The sequence below is a fragment of the Arvicanthis niloticus genome, chromosome 19 (genome assembly GCF_011762505.2).
Source record: "Arvicanthis niloticus isolate mArvNil1 chromosome 19, mArvNil1.pat.X, whole genome shotgun sequence".
NCBI classification, from domain to species: domain Eukaryota; kingdom Metazoa; phylum Chordata; class Mammalia; order Rodentia; family Muridae; genus Arvicanthis; species Arvicanthis niloticus.
This window is the reverse complement of record NC_047676.1, coordinates 38,672,839-38,687,850: the sequence shown is the minus strand read 5'-3', so window position 1 is coordinate 38,687,850 and position 15,012 is coordinate 38,672,839. Positions and strand designations below refer to the sequence as shown.

At 36.3% G+C, this 15,012-nt stretch overlaps 1 long non-coding RNA gene across 2 annotated transcripts in view; it reads left to right on the top strand.

Annotated features, from left to right (window-relative positions):
* Nucleotides 1-945: 945 nt before the first annotated feature.
* Nucleotides 946-15,012, top strand: part of LOC143435081 (uncharacterized) — a 37,001-nt gene continuing 22,934 nt past the window's right edge. The window contains exons 1-3 of one of the 2 annotated variants that reach the window (XR_013105061.1): nt 946-1,026; nt 1,798-1,893; nt 4,238-4,699. This is a non-coding gene — a long non-coding RNA (uncharacterized LOC143435081). Of the gene's footprint in view, nt 1,027-1,797; nt 1,894-4,237; nt 6,110-15,012 lie in introns of those variants that run through there. The other variant, XR_013105060.1, reaches the window with a different exon arrangement.

Genomic DNA, 15,012 nt, shown 5'->3' with positions numbered 1-15,012 from the left:
TGGACAAGTTAAACATGGTTTCCCTTCAATCTATTAAAAAACAGAAGTTTTAATCACATAGAACATTTTACATAAAGGATAATTCTGTACATGAAAACGTGACACATATATTTACATATGTTTAAAATATATAGCATTTAAGGAATGTAATATCCATATTTCATACATCACATAATAATTCTAAGACACACGACAAGCAAAATTTGGTTAGTTAGTTTACCATTTGAGTACGCTGAGATGAGAATTTGACCAAATTCAATAATATTTATGTTATGAATTATTTAGTCAGTGAGTCACAATTCTTGTTATTAGCCTCAATTCGGGGGATTTATGGAAACATTATATGATAATTTTATTTGTCTTCCTAATGAGAAAGAACATTGAATGTTGATATTAAGCAAAATTTGAGAAGTGATTAGTGCTTGTTTATCATGTAAGCAGGCCATGCATGTACTGACTTTGCAGGACGAACAAATAACCCAAATTCATGCTATCTCTGGGTTATAATAGCTTACTTGGTGATGAATATTAAGAAATTAGAGACACATATGGGTTGAAATAATGAAAGGATTATGTATTGTCACTTTATTTACAGCCTGAGCTGCAATAGAGGAATCTTGCTGGCCATAATGTAACATATTTCCATAAAATCAGCCTCAGAATTACACTATCTTCAATGCAGGGGAACTGAAGGGTAACAAGTCAAGCTTGAAATAACTTCTAATGCCTTTATGAGCAATAAGGAGGACATACGTGAATCAATGATGGGAAAGACAGAAAAGGAAGACTGTTTCACAAAATTCAGGAGATTCTTAAAAGGATTGTCTGACACTATGACTAAAATGCTCATTGCTGTGGCTGTCTGCCATCTTCCCCCACCCACTCTGGCTTTCGTGTTTTGGCCAGTACAATCTTACATAATTCTCTTGTCCAAAGTCCATCTCCAGGACATTAATGCATTGTCCCTTGGGCTGCAGTTGGTTGATTTCATTTCCTGTGATGAATTATCCTGCAAGTTGTCACCAGGTATGACAGCTTTTTAAGTTTGTCATGGACTATCCTAATCTAAGTTTTACAAATGCTGCTTCATAAAAATTTTGTAGGTATTAACATACAGCATAGTTAGTTAATATAACAAAATATTCTATCAAGCAGTTAAAACTATGTTCCATGCTTGTATCTGGACTGAGACATACATAAATATTTCATAAAAAATGTACAGTTACTATTTACATTAAGACAGTTTGTGACAGAAAAAATAGAGTTCTAGGGGGTGAAACACATTTGGTGAAGAAAATTTTCTCTTTTATTGACTTGAAATGTGCACAACTCATTATTACACAGAGAAGTTTAAGCAATAAAATGCTTTCTAACATAGAGTTTTTGAAATTTTCTTTATGGTATATAAACCATTTTAGAGAATGCCTATAACTAAGTACTTACACATCACTTTACAATTTTATTTCTGTGAAGTGTGGGTGTTACTGCTTTAGTTAATGAACACTTTAAAGATGAAACATCACATAGTTTTGAGTGAGTTGTTGTTGACAGACCCTGCTTAGGCTCATGATTTGATATAAAACAATTGTTTTCAAATCCCATTTGAAAGGTTGTTTATATTTTAGACAGAAAGAGTGGCTCATTTCAGAATCATCCTGGCTGTTTTCCCATGTTTTTCTGCTTTACTGAAGTGTAATTGCAAACTCAGCCCTGATGAGGCATACTGTTTACACTTTCTCTGACTGGCCTCCCTTTTCTTTCTTTCATTGGGCAACACATGGACTTTGTCAAGTTCAGTTACTGTCATGACTCCACTAACCAGAAGGCACTCATGAGAAGTGAAGAAATGGTGTTCTCTGGAATATATAGCTACAAAATCTCATGAAATTTAAAGTGGGTTTAAATTCACACACATAGATATTTTGTATATGTATGTGATATAATATGATTTAGTGGCTCATTGGTAATTTTAGTGGTCTTATATTGAATGGGAGATTTGTGTACTTACATATGTTAGGATACTGATTTGAATTGCCAATATACATCAAATTTATGAGATTATTTATTCAGAATTGTGAGAATCTATAACTGAGAACATCATTACAGAAATTTACTATATTTGCTGTAAAATTTTGTTTAGCTCTACTGTATGTGAGATTGCATAAAAATATTTTGGTAAAGAGCATAGCTAGGTGTGATTTATTATAATGCCGACTCTAATGCTTTGCTTTACTGATTAATCATTATTATCATAACCATATAAATACAAAGTAATTCTATAAAGCATTTGATGGGAAGCCAATTTTTTTTTAATGTTTTGACAGAATCTTGCTGTATAGCCCAGGCCTGCCTTGAACTTGTAGTTCACATTTTTGTCTCCCAAGTACTACAATTACAACTAAGCCATCTTAGTAACAAAAAATTTTAAATAAAAATGGTTCTGCTTATTCTTAAATATTACCTATATTCAGAGAAAACATAATTAGTAATCTCATTTGAAATACATAGATTCAGTGATAACACATTTGTGCTGAAAGCACACAAGTTGAAAGTTGCTAGACAGAGGCTGTTAAGTACGAACATAAACTCAGGTGTATAGTAAATACCTAAGCTAAGTTTGATATAATAAAAGGCACACATAGCACAGATATTGCAGAATAGACATTTCACTTGATAAGTTTCATTGTTAGTAGATCAGCTGTTCGTTCATTTACTCGTGTATTTATCATGAGTCTCCTTGGGCTCAGGCCATGGCTAAACACTGGTGAAACTGTAGGTAGCCACAGCCAACTGATGTCTTACAATATAGTTACACTGCAATAATAAATATTAAGAGATTTCATGTAGTTTCTTTGTACTATTTATTTATATGTGAGTTATAGGACAAGACGTGCCACCCTTAAATCCATACTATAGAAGAAACACAGAATGTGAATGTCAGAAGCTAGATCAAAGTTTGTAAGGATGCTCATTTATGTAATATATGACATGATAGTATATTATTTCCTCATTTAAAAGATTCAAAGAGAGAAGGAACAGATCAAATGACTCACAGATGATGGATGGCCCATTTCAAATGACAAAAATAATGACAGTGAACAATGTCACTGAAATGTATTCGGACTGCATGCCATTATATAATCATGAATAACCATATTTTCATTAAATCATTCCTTCATGTACCCTGAGGCAAACCACTCTTCAAGTGTTTCTGGAAAATGAGTGCATGTTCTAGAGGCTGATATATATCAGTTTGTAAAATATAATTATTAAAAGGAAGTACATATATAATGTATTTTAACTATATTTAAAATATGTAGGATACAGTCTTTTTGGACTTCACTGCACAGTGTAATTTTTCCTGCTTCTAGCACAACTCAATTGGATCTAGCTGTGCCCCAGGTTCCTTACTTATCACATGCCCAGCAGCTTGTAGGCTAGATATTAAAGTGTGGAGAACCGCTATGCCCCATGCTTGGGGGCCAAAAATGTTGCGGCCTGCTCTATCAGTATTTGAACCCGCACTGCGAAAAGCCTTGGGGGCTAAATTGTTAGAGCCCGCACTGCCCCACGCTGCTCCAGTCCACAGGTTGGGGTTCAGCAAGAGAGAGAGTGAGGATGAACTCAAGGAATGGAGACCAGACAGAGTGTGATTCAATCCTGTTTATTCTTCAGTCTCTCTTCTCTCCAAGTCCCAAGTCTTGAGTTTCTAGTCCCTAGTTCCTAGTCCCTAGTGCCTCCAAGTTCCAAGTTACTTCTTCCAAGTGCTAAGTGCCTAATCCCTAGTTGCCTGTCTAGAGTCTCAAGTACCTACTGTCTAATGCCTAATGCCTACTAATTATCTCTCCTGTCTGCTTCTCACCTTTTATATGTCTCACTTCTAAGCCACGCCTTTAGGTCACAACTTTAAGTCATGCCCTTGGGTCTTGTCCCTAAATCTGATCTCTAAGTCACATCCTTAAGTCACACACCTTTAAGTCTCACACACCCAAAGGAAAATCCTGGGTATCTAAAGCAAGATGGTATCAGAGTGTGCTCAGCTGTTGTAGGCTATTGTAATCAAGTCTTTTGTCAGGGTATATGGCTCAAGATAGTTGCAAGGATGATAGCCTCCTTCTGTCGGCTCCCCACACTAAAGCTCTGAAAGGTCTCTCTAAATTTATGGTTTCCTGTAGGTTTATATTTTTTCAAACCCTACTTTAAAAAGGGTTCTTAAATGCTTCAATCTCCCTTATAGCCCACAGATCAAAGGTGGGGAAGGAAGATGGATCTGTTTAAAAGTTGTTGTTCATGGGGATTCCAATCTTCACTGCCAGCAGTCCAGTCCACTAGCAAAACATCAAACATGAATCAGCAGCAACAGCTCGACTTAGAAGTAAATTTGACACTCTGCTGACTGGCACAAGTCTGAGAGTCCTCTAAAATGGCAAAAAAGCATCTGGAACACTACCAGTTCCTTGGTGTGGTTCTCTCAACAAAGTTACAAGAAGAAAAGATCAGAAAAGAAAGCAAGGCAAAGTGATGCTAGAGCATCCTCAGTGAAGATCAGCATCAGCAAAGCCCAAGGAAGAACAACAAGGTGGACCAATGCCAGAGCATCGTCCATTATCTGTTGAGTTTCCAAACATTACCTGTCTTCTCAAGTGTCCTCTCCAGAAAAACATAATGCCATTTCAATCGGCTTCCAGAAAAACACCAGGTATCTGTTCTCAGTAAAACATCCTCTCAGTGTCTGCTTCCACAAAAACATCCTCTCATAAAACAGTCTGGAGAAAAGCATCATATGACACAACCTAGTTTTCAACAAAACTAGAAATTTACACTTTAGTTTCTGATTTATGTGTTTACGGGATTTATGTATGTGCAAATATATATGTCTTTGTACCTATATATGCTTCTTGTTTTTATTTTTCTTAGTTCTTTTTATATCCTCTTTGTTTGTTTTTTCCTGTTCAGGTTTGTTAACTTTTACTTTATCTTATTTTATTAATTTTTCTTTCTTGTCTTATTTTAGATTCTTGGTTCTTTTTCAATGGGAGTGAGGAAGAAAGGGTATGGATTTGAGGAGGTGGGGAAGCAGAGATCTGGGAGGTGTCAGTGAAGGAAACCATAATCAGAATATATTGTATAAATCATTTCAATTTAAAAATAATAACTTAAAACATCCTAAAATGAAGCTTTTTTATTCACAAGTTACTTTAAACTTTTGTTAATGCATATTTTTAAGAAAAGAAACATGAGCAAATGTAGGATGAATGGAACATCAGGATGTGAATGTGATTTTTTTTTAATGCACGACACTTTTGCTTCTCTTTAATTTAAATCAATGAAATGATCCAGTCTTTTACTTTTATTTACTGCCCACAGTCTCACCTTGCTCTGTATCCTCACTGTGTCATTGATGTTGACAGCAGACACATACACAGACACTCAACTGAATGTAACCTCAGTCCTAACATTTTAGACAATGTAATGTTTCCCAGTTGAAATATTTTTTTCCCTTGGTAACTCCAAGCTGATTTCATTACTCTAGGCTTTTCTCATATGTCCTCCCATCTCTCATTTGTCTCAGAAAGCTACATGTAGTTTACATGAGGTAGAGAAGGCAAGGAAGAGTTCCTTTCTTGTTAATGTCCTAAGCTCTTGCAGTCTAGTAAATTATCACAACAGAAATCCATGTCTCTATTTGCTTGTTCTGTGTCTCAGCTTTTGCTGTCATCATGCTTTTGATGGCTTGTACAACTATTTAATCATTTATCTTTAGGTGAGCCTTAGCTCCGGTAACAGTGATTCTCCTGCTGACTGGATAGTAGTCCAACAAATTCTTATCATTCTTGTATGTAGCCTCAGAATTATACCTGTCATATTCAGACTCAAAAGGTTAAAGGCACACTTTAACCCAGTTGTATTTGAACTGTCTTCAATTACTTCTTACACACTCATGTGCAATGTACAATCAAATATCTTCTGAACATTCCTCTTTCGGTCAAAGAAAAAAAAGTATACAGCATGGTGTCTAAAAAGAACATTGTTCTGTAATACAATTAATTACACAAGAGTAACTATTGGGTAGATAAAAGTCATTAAAATTCATTTTTATTAATTTTGATATCAATCTTTTTAGTTTTATTTTAAATGTAAATGATATGTGATTGAATCAAGTTTAAAGAAAAAAACATCAATTGGGAGGGGAGAGGGAGAAAAAAAAGAGAAAGCAGAAGCAAAATTTCTCCTTTTGATACATGCTTGTAAAGGTCTCCATAGCCTCAAGTCTTTTGAGGCTGTGAGAAGACCCTAACATTTTTCTTAAATGAAGATCTTCTCCCATCTAAATTACCTTTTAGTGCTAGGGGACAAAAATAAATCAATCTTTCGCTATAATAATTTGAAGTCTTTGAACTTTTCAAACTGAATCAAATGTCAGATGAGTTATCCTTGCGTCTCAGTGCTGTTATTTAAACGCAGTTCACTTTAATGATGTGCTGGCCACAATGGCCACCATTACTTTACCCCTTTGACATAGAAGTGACTGGGTTTTAGTCAGAAAACTATTTACCCTTTCCTGAATGATCATTTCAGACCTCATATTTTCCTTCCTTTAGAATTCACTGTGGAGTTCTTTACCACAAACTGTTTCTAGCTGTAACTATGTTTTTGCCTCTCAGAACCTGACAAGCTTCAGAAGAGATTCTTGATAGAGAAATCTGAGGTGTTTTAAATAAAAGCTGCTTCATACAAAAGCTTTGAATAATTAATTAAATTTGATTTGATATCACTTATTACATGAATCAGAAGTAAAACTCAAAACCAACCAACCAAACAAACAAACAAACAAAAAACCAAGTTGGCTACCAAGGAGCCTGCATGAGTCTGACCTAGGCCCTTTGAATATATGTTGTGGTTGTGTAGCTCGGTCTTCTGGGAGTCCCAAGAGTGGAAACAGGGACTGTCTCTGACTTTGTTGCCTCTCTTTGGGATTCTTTCCTTCTACTGTGTTGCCTTTTCTAGCCTAAATAGCAAAGGAAGTACCTAGTCTTACAGCAAGTTGCTATGCCTTGGCTGGTTGATATCTATAAAGCCAACAATTTTCTGAAAAGAAATGAAGGAGGAGTGGATGGGGCATGGTGAAGGAGCGGTGGGGGGAGGGGCTGTGGGGGCGAGCTGGAAGGTAAGAAGGGAAGGGAAACTTTGGCCAGTATGCAAAAATAAATAAAATAAGATTTAAAAGTTCTCTCTCAGCCAGGCGGTGGTGGCACACGCCTTTAATCCCAGCACTTGGGAGGCAGAGGCAGGCAGATTTCTGAGTTCGAGGCCAGCCTGGTCTCTCTCTCTCTCTCTCTCTCTCTCTCTCTCTCTCTCTCTCTCTCTCTCTCTTTCTCTCTGTGTGTGTATATCTCTGTCTATCTGTCTTTCTCTCTCCATCTCTCTCTAAATAATATTGTAAGCAGGTTTTAATCATATGTCATTGCGACAGAGTCTAATGATGAGATGGTTTGCCAGACATAGTATCAATAGTGGAACTTATGGGACAGTTGTTCTTACATTATATATGCAGACACAACATCTGCACATATAAAAACTGCTGTCTAATTGTTAAAATCTAGGTAAAACATTAAAACTTGAATGACATATTAAGACCTATGTGAGATGTTAAGGCCTAGGTAACTGTTACATGGCGAGCCTGCCATGTTGTGCTGTTACAGATTATAAGGAAATGTTCTCCTAAGTTTCTGGTGCTACTAGGAAACTTTCTCATGCCCAAGTTGATGACATATTATGTTGTATTCTGTGCCCCTGGAAACCAATCATGATAAAAAATAAGTAGAACTGCTTTGTATAGTTACCCATAATAATCTTGAAGCCAAACCAACCACCCAGCTGCACTTCCTGCACCCCTATATAAACTTTTATGGTATTTGGTTTTATAAGCTACCTCTGGTGTATCCCAACATAAGAGCTACGTGCAACAATATAAGAAACTATTTGGAGTAAGGCTTTCATTTTGAGTAGGAGTCAAGTAAAGTTTAAGTTCCCCAAACCTCCCTGGGAATTGACATCCTACTTGGCACAAAGAGATATATAATGTATGTCTATAACTGATATCCTGACTGACAAGTTAAGATATGAATGTGAGACAAGCTAAGCCCCCTGCCACACTTGAATACCCCAACCAATGACAAAGGCATGTTCTTAAAAAAAAATCACCTATCCCTACATCCTTATTGGTGGGAAAACTTAACACAGATGTTTGTGGATTTTAGGCTTAAAACACTGATTTAGGCTCTTAGCTCAATGTCACAGTTCAGATCTAGAGCCTGGACCTTGGCCTTGATAGATCAGGCCTGGGGTGAATGCTCAATAAACTACCCAGTCTGACAGAGATTGGTGTTTATGTAGTTTGTGAGGTGACTCCTGGACCCCAAGACTAATTACTTAGATAACATCTGTTTAAGTTACTTGGCAAGGTGAAGGCAAGTAAAGAAGCAGAGAACAATGCATTTTGAGTTTTACTTATTTTGTAAAACTGGTGTCTGGAAACATCACAGCTCAGAGAAAATGTTTTAAAAGTAACTAAGTTTTCAATCTCAACAACAATGGGCATGCCTTAGTGGGCAAGGAAAGAGAATGAGGTCTCAATTCTATATGAGAGACTAAAGGCATCTAAAGAATGCTGAAAGTGGGTAAATAATCTTACCAGGGAAGAACATACCAAATGGTCATCTGAAAACATAAAAACATTAAATAGAATGAGCAGATAATATTTATGAACATGTGTGTGTGTAAGAATAATTAATAAGAAAAAGAGGACATGAATTTGAAAGCCAGTAATGAGGGGTATATGGGAGGAATGAGAGGGAGGAAAGAGAAGGAATACATTATGTAATTATAATCTCAAAAATAAAAAAAAAAATTGTTCCCAAATTAAGGTTTTTCAAGCAATTGACATATCTTCTTACAACTCACAAGTTTATAATTGTTTACTTAGCTGTTGTCAGGCAACTATAAAACTTTATTGCTCTTTTGAAGTATGTTATCACCTCTTTCTTTGACAATAATCAGACTAAATGATTCAAGTTTTATTATTGTTGCATCATATGCAGGCTTTTGTTCTCTGACAATCACTGTTTAAATGGGACTTCATGCTTCTGCTGTTAATTTTGGTGTTAATGCCCTCGGGCATTTAATCCTTGAAAGTAAAAAGCTTCTGCACAAGGTATGTAGTTAACTACTTCCTATAATCTTTGCCAACAGTCTGTCCTTTACACTTCCGGGTTCAAGTGAGACTCCCTGGTGAAAGTTTACAATTACAGGTTTTTGTTTTTAATAAAAGGGAATAATAATGTTATTGCTACTGATGTGTTTATAAAAAGATAAAAAGAGGAGTGATATATTCTATGGAAGTATAGTCATGTATGGGGGAAGGGACTGCCTTAGCAGGCTCATGCTAAGGCATCCGTTCCCCATGAGGGACCAGTCACACAGTAGAGAAGTAGAGGCTGGCCATGAGCACCTGGAGAGAAAGGGGGCAAGGGAATGGAGAGAGAGTGGGGAAGGGAAAGCAAGAGCAAGATAAATCAAGAGAGCAAAAGAGAGAGAGAGGAGGGGGCAGGCAGCCTCTTTTGTAGTGAGTCAGGCATACCTGGCTGTTGCCAGGTAACTGGGGTGGAGCTTAGACAGAATGCTAACAGATACCATTCTGTATTATATTTAAAGTACCATATATTTTTGTGTGTTCTTACAAATATAACATTCCTCGTCTATACCATCTAAAAGCTCTGTTTTTTCAGAAGGGAGCCAATCTTTTCTGTACTCTTGACTCACAGGCAAAATCCCTTTACCATTTTGACTCCACAGTAACTAAGTTATCTTCATTTATCATTTAATATAAATACTTGCACCATTCTCTATGTCTACCATGCTTTCCTTTTTAATGTTTTAAATTATTCTTTCAGCATTTCACACAATTTCTTATGATCATATATTTTCCCCAGTCATGACTCCTTCCTACATACACAATTTGATGTTCTAGAGCTCTTTAAAAACAAAACAAAACAATGAAAAAATAAACAAACACAGAATCCAATTTGTGTTGGCTAAATACTCAGAAGCATGAGGCCTGGAGTGTGCATGATATACTCAGTATCACTCTATTGAAGAAAACTGATTTCCCTCTTCCAGAAGCTATGCTTCTTTGTCAGGGAAGGAAATTAATTCCAGTTTCCCTCCTCTGTGCTCAGAATTTTTTCTAGATTGAACTTGTATAGGTCATTTACAGGTGGTTACAATCTCTGTCCGTTCTGAGTCTGGAAAAATGTTTTCCTTGAGATCATCCACAGTCTTTGACTTTTAAAATCTTTCTTCTACATCATTTGCATATGTCCCTGAACCTTGACTACAGGGATGCCATGTAGACAACCCCATTTAGGTCTGAAGTACTGCAAAATGTCGTCTCTGCTATCTACTGCAAGAAGAGGGTTCTTTGATGAGGGCTGCCGATTCTCTGATCTGTGAGCGCAACAATAAGTCATTAGGGGCTGTTTATTTGTTGTGTCCACTTAACAGAATAATACTCATGGGTTTTCCTCTAGGACCCGCTACCTATCTAGTTCCATGTTACTGGCCTCATTGACAGTGCAAAGTATGGGTTCTATTAAATAGTTTAAATTCAATCAAAGTGTGGTTGGTTGCTCTCATGACATCACCAGGAAGCTAGTTATTGTACCTTGCTGAATGAGACTGATAATTTCTTTATTATCTCTGGTACCAGCCACCGTGCTTTCCAACACTAGGAACCCTAGCCAGTAAGTGTGAAATACCCAATGAGTGCCAGCTAGAGTTTTCCAAGTTCTATGGTATAAGTATGTGGTATCTTAATCAATAGGTGTTATCATCAAGTTCTGGTGAGTAGTTAGTAGCAATGGACTGATTTGTTTGTTTTTTGTTGTTTTTCCTTTGTGTGTGTGTGTGTGTGAGTGTGTGTGTGTGTGTGTGTGTGTGTGTGTGTGTGTGTGTAGGAGTATCTGTGGATGTAACCCATTCCTGGTACTAGGGTTTTCACTTGGTGGCATACTGGAGAACCCTGTTGTTGAGGTCAAAGTTCTCCATGTCCGAATGGCTGTCTGAGCTCAGTGAACAATGAAGGACTCCATTTCTCATCATGGAATCCCTTTCTCTACCTGACCTTGTCTGGAGAGTGTCCCTAGGCACAGGTGCCTGGCCTTGTCTGAAAAATGACCTTGTGCAGAGTTCTCTGCAAGGCTGCATAACTCAGCACATAAGTCCCTCACTGGCATCCCTCTTGCATGATAATTAGGTACTGTGCTATGACCAATTTGCCCTTTCCACCTGTCCCCCTCAAGTCCATTATCCACCCTATTCCTGGAACAATAAAATAATGTTGTCTTACTGCAGTGGTCTCCAGAAGTTCTTCCATCATACTCAGAGGTGGCTGACCCCTACTCACTGCTTTTGCTCCTCCCTTTATACTCACAGACTGGTAGCAGATATCTCCCACACCACCCCCCAGGAGAAGAGAGACCCACAGAAGCATATGGTGTCTCTTGGAGTATTGCCTATTTGTTATAGAATGTGTTGCTTAGGGTTTTTTTCTTTGTTTTGTTTTTGTTTTAATTTTTTTGTTTTGTTTTGGGGGGGTTGTTTTGTTTTGTTTTTTGGCCAGCTTGACACAAGCTAGTTTTATCTTGGAACCTTAATTAAGAGCTTCCATCAAACTGGCCAGTAGGCTAATCATAAGGGCTTTTTATTTTGTTTTGTTGATTACTGGTTAATGTGAGATGGACCACCTGCTGGGGGCAGTGCTATCTCTGAAAAGATGGTCATATAATCGAGGGTAGTACAAAAAAAAAAAAAAAAGAAGGTTTATCAAGACATGGAGGCAAGGCAGTAAGAAATACTCTTCCATTCTCTCTACATAATTTCCTGACTCTAGCTTCCTGATTTGGTCTCCTAATTCTGGGTTTTCTTCATGATGAATTATAAAGAGTAAGATAAAACAATCTGTTTCCTCTCCAACTTCATTTGGTCATGGCATTTATCACAGCAAAAGAAAGCAAGGTAGAGCATAGTACAATTCCATTTAATAATTTGATATTATAAATATATATATATATATATATATATCACAAGATACTAAAGTGTTGAGTGTGTATATGGCTTTCTCAAAAAGCCTACTGCTAGTTTTACTTTTGGGGTCTTGCTTTGATTAAAAGGCCACTGAAAAGCTTTATAGGGTAAGGTGTTGTCTTTTGAAAATAAAAATATTATATATATTCTGGATATTTGGGCTTCAAATCAAATACTCAAAATAGAGATACCAAAAATCCTCCCTTCAGGTTTTCTAAGGGGGGGGGGATGGAGAAAGGGGATGGCATCTGAAGTGTAAATAAAATATCTAATAAAAAAGAAAAAATCCTCCAGGCTATTTCATATAGTGATGCACAATATTGTTATTACATCAATCGTCTATTTAATGAGTTATCTAAACCTACTACATGTAGTTTAATATGACTCCTTAGTTATCGACTGATCCTTCTTCATTGTTTTCTGTTACTGAGTCCTAATGTCTACAGCACACTCTTCTGTTTTTTGCTTTGGCATGTGAGTAAATCCATGTAACACCTGTGACTGGCTTATTTTACTTAACGTCATGACACCCAATAGCATCAGGCTCTCACTAATGACAGGATGTCATCATTCTCATGGTTGCATGGCATTCTGCTATATAAAAGTAACACAGTTCCAAATAACAGCTACTATGAACACTGCTACAATAAATGTTCCTGTAGGTATCTCTTTAAATACTCTTAAAATAAACATATGTTTAGGTATGGGTTTAATTTGTTTTGATTTCTTTGTTCATATGCTAAAAAGTAGAATTATTGTGCAACATACATTTTCTATTAGTTTTTACATTTGCTTATTTGTGTGTACATGAATGTGTCTATATGCATGCACCTCAGCCAGACTGAGAATGTCAAAGGACAGTTTTTAGAGAGTTGGTTTTCTTGCTTCACCACATGATTTGATGCTGAACACCTTTAACAACTCAGCCATTTGTGATTCTAATTTTAGCGTGTGTGTGTGTGTGTGTGTGTGTGTTTTAGTCTTCATACCATTTCTCTTTATGGTTGTTTAATTTGCATTCTGGCCAACAGTATAAACAGAAGAGAGTTTTTTACATTTTCATCAGCATTTGTTACTTTTTTCTCTTTCTTACAATAGTCATTGTAGCTAACATGGGAGAATACTCTCTTTGGCTTTGGTTTGTATGTATTAACCGTTGCTGGGTTAATAGCTGACAGTTCTTCTGTTCCAATAAACCATTTCCACACAGAATTTATTGTTTTCATGGCTGTTTAAGAGTACTATATTCTGAACCAATCTGGCTTTTTTTTTCTTTTGATTTGATATTTTTTGTGAGTTTGCTCAAGAAAAAAATCACAGCTGAGGTGAGTATCATAGAGCACTGCTGTACTCAATTGGCTTCATGGTTTCTCAATTTTCATGTGAATCTGATGCAGTTTGAACTGACCTTTCTATTTTCTAATAATGTACCACTTGGAGAGAAATGAGAAAGCAGTCTTATTTGCAGTACATAAGAATACCAGGAAATAAATTTAAATAAGTATGTGAGGAGCATTATAGTGACAGTTATGAGATACCAGGATATGATGATGTATCATCAAGTATGAATTTTACCACCAAACCTGGCAATGCAAGTTCTATTCCTGGATGGCATGAGGTAGAAGAAAGAACCAACTCACAAAAGCTGTCCTCTGACCTCCATTCATGTCTTATACTCATGCCTTATTAACATGCACAACACACAAACAAGTATACAATAAATACAATGAAAACTTTTACATAAAATTAATGAAACACTAGTGAAAAATTATGAGTGACACAATAAAGGAAAGATGTCTCCTGCCCATGCATTGTGAGTAGTATTCTTAAAATGTTTATACTACTCAAAGGGAAATTAGTTTTAACATAATGCTTATCAAAATAACTACATCATGCTTTACTAAAACAGAAAACATAGTCTTGTGGTGACATAAAAGACTTTACTAATCTTGAAAAAAGGCAAAGCTAGGGATATTAGAATAAATGATTTCAAAATGTACATCTATAGCTAACCGATCAGCATAACTCTGGTATAAAAATAGTACATAAACAAATGAATCAGAATATAGAGCCCCATTGTAATCTCACTTACCTGAAAACAAAACAGTTGCGTATACTTCTGATTGTAGAAATCTTTTCTATATCTACATAAAATGCTTTTGTTATTTTGGTGCATGATATTTGGAAATGTTTCCTAACATTTCTCTACTTAAGTTTTCACTATTACATAAGGAAAGATGTATGGATTGGTAATTGTTTTGAGATTTAAGCATGTGATGGTATATATAAAGGTTCACTCCCAATTCCCTTTCAATACTCTATTAAACCAGAATGAATCTGTGGCCCGAGTGGCAGCTCCTTTGTCTGAAGTCTGATCTATTCCTGGGCCAACATGCATTCAGTAACTTTTCAGTGGGTTTATTAAGGTTTCATTTTTTCTCGATAGTCAGTCTCTTAAAGACAATTTATCCTCAGATAGTCCTTGTGGCATTGGGCAAAACTGTCCTTGGTTCCATGTTATATCACTTCTTTATCAAACCAATTATGCACATGTTCTTCCCTGCATAATGCATTCAGCATCTAGCAAAATCCAAGTTCTGTTTGGATATACACAAAATGTTCATGCAGTGAGATAGATACTTAGGGAATACATGACATTAACTTTGTGACTTATTTCTCCTCCCAGAATATAAAAATTAAATATGATAGGTCTTTCTCATAGACTAAATCTGGACTGAAAAGGTAACCTAGGCAGGGGGTATATGCACATTCTAGAATGCTTGGGAGCTAGAATCTAATCGATTATCTTTACAAAGCTCACTTATGACAAAATATGTTCATTCTTCAAAAGTGAACCTATTTCAAACT